We start from the raw sequence: 2,600 nt of genomic DNA on the forward strand, positions 1-2,600 counted from the left end.
TCATTGGCAGAGATGGGGGTTGGCAGGGGAGAAGCTTTGGAGCAACAGGGGTTTAGAGGGCAAAGCGGAGAGATTCCTGCAGAGGATCGGTGCTGACCAGCACTCACCAGCCCGAGAGGCTTGTCTGCTCACCCGCCGGGGCGGGTGGGGCCTGGGAGCTGAGGCTCTGGCTTTGGAGTTCGGATTCCAGGGAAAAGACTGGGGTTGGCTGTGTGAACACAGCCTGAAGGGGGCTAGTGAGCCAGAGCTAGCCAGGAGGGAGGCTGGGAAAAATTCTGGAACTAAGAGGCAAGAGACCATTGTTTTGGGGTGTGCAAGGAGAGGGGATTCAGAGCACCGTCTAAATGAGCTCCAGAGATGGGCATGAGACGGGGCTATCAGCGCGGACGACAGAGAAGGGCATGAAATGCTAAGGCTATTGCTGTAGCCACCAAGAAGCCTGTGTGCAAGCACAAGTCACTATCCACACCTCCCCTCCCGGGAGCCTGTGCAGCCCACCACTACTAGGGCCCCATGATCCAGGGACAACTTCCCCGGGAGAACACACGGTGTGCTTCAAGCTGCACAACATCATGCCGACCTCAGCCACCACATGCTCATCTGACATTCTGTACCCCTCCCTCCCACTGGCCTGAGCCAGAGCCCCCTAATCAGCTGCTGCTTTCACCCCATCCTCTCTGGGTGGGAACAGATGCCCTCAGGTGACCTAAGTGAAGAGGCAGGGCCAACCCAAAGCTGAACCCCAGGAGCTGTGCGAACAAAGAAGAGAAAGGGAATTTCTCCCAGCAGCCTCAGGAGCAGCAGATTAAACTTTCATGGTCAACTTGATGTATGCTTCATCTGGGGAATACTTGAATAGACAATGAATCATGCCAAAATTGAGGTGGTGGACTTTGGGAGCAGCTGTAGACTTGGGGTTTGCTCCCTGTGGCTGACAGCATCTTGGTGCTCTGGCCGGGTGTCAGTCCTGTGCCTCTGAGGTGGGAGGGCTAAGGTCAGAACATTGGCCTCACAGCTCCACATAATATCAAATGGCGAATGCTCTCCCAGAGATCTCCATCTCAATGTTAAGACCCAGCTCCACTCAACAACCAGCAAGCTACGGTGCTGGACACCTTATGTCACACAACTAGCAAGACAGGAACACAACCCCATCCATTAGCAGAGAGGCTGCCTAAAATCATAAAAAGGTCACAACACCCCAGTACACACCAATGGATGCGGTCCTGCCCACCAGAAAGACAAGATCCAGCCTCATCTACCAGAACACAGGCACTAGTCCCCTCCACCAGGAAGCTTACACAACCCAATGAACCAACCTTAGCCAATGGGGGCAGACACCAAAAGCAACGGGAACTATGAACCTGCAGCCAGTGTAAAGGAGACACCAAACACAGTAAGTTAAGCAAAATAAGAAGACAGAGAAACACACAGCAGTTGAAGGAGCAAGGTAAAAACCCACAAAACCAAACAAAAGAAGAGAAAATAGGCAGGCTACATGCAAAAGAATTCAGAGTAATGACAGTAACAATGATCCAAAATCTTGGAAATAGAATGGAGAAAATAGAAGAAACATTTAACAAGGGCCTAGAAGAACTAAAGAGCAAACAAATAATGATGAACAACACAATAAATAAAATTTAAAATAATCTAGAAGGAATCAATAGCAGAATAACTGAGGCAGAAGAGCAGATAAGTGACCTGAAAGATAAAATAGTGGAAATAACTACTGCAGAACAGAATAAAGAAAAAAGAATGAAAAGAATTGAGGACAGTCTTAGAGACCTCTGGGACATTAAATGGACCAACATTCGAATTATACGGATCCTAGAGGAAGAAGAGAAAAAGAAAGGGAATGAGAAAATATTTGAAGAGATTATAGTTGAAAACTTCCCTAATATGGGAAAGGAAATAGTCAATCAAGTCCAGGAAGTGCAGAGAGTCCCATACAGGATAAATCCAAAGAGAAACACACGAAGACTCATATTAATCAAACTATCAAAAATTAAACACAAAGAAAGAATATTAAAAGCAGCAAGAGAGGGCTTCCCTGGTGGCGCAGTGGTTGAGAATCTGCCTGCCAGTGCAGGGGACACAGGTTTGAGCCCTGGTCTGGGAAGAGCCCACATGCCATGGAGCAACTAGGCCCGTGAGCCACAACTACTGAGCCTGTGCGCCTGGAGCCTGTGCTCCGCAACAAGAGAGGCCGCGATAGTGAGAGGCCCACACACCGTGATGAAGAGTGGATCCTGCTTGCCACAACTGGAGAAAGCCCTCGCACAGAAACAAAGACCCAACACAACCATAAATAAATAAATAATTAATTATTTTTTTAAAAAAAAAGCAGCAAGAGAAAAATAACAAATAACACAAGGAAATCCCCAGAAGGTTAACAGCTGATCTTTCAGCAGAAACTCTGCAAGCCAGAAAGGAGTGGCATGACATATTTAAAGTGATGAAAGGGATTCAGATTTGACGGAGAAATTAAAACCTTTACAGACAAACAAAAGCTGAGAAAATTCAGCACCACCAAACCAGCTTTACAACAAACGCTAAACGAACTTCTCCAGGCAGGAAACACAAGAGAAGGAAAAGATGTA

This window comes from Aethalodelphis obliquidens, unplaced genomic scaffold, assembly GCF_003676395.1.
Source record: "Aethalodelphis obliquidens isolate GAN/ISIS:26980383/991018 unplaced genomic scaffold, ASM367639v1 scaffold15, whole genome shotgun sequence".
NCBI classification, from domain to species: domain Eukaryota; kingdom Metazoa; phylum Chordata; class Mammalia; order Artiodactyla; family Delphinidae; genus Aethalodelphis; species Aethalodelphis obliquidens.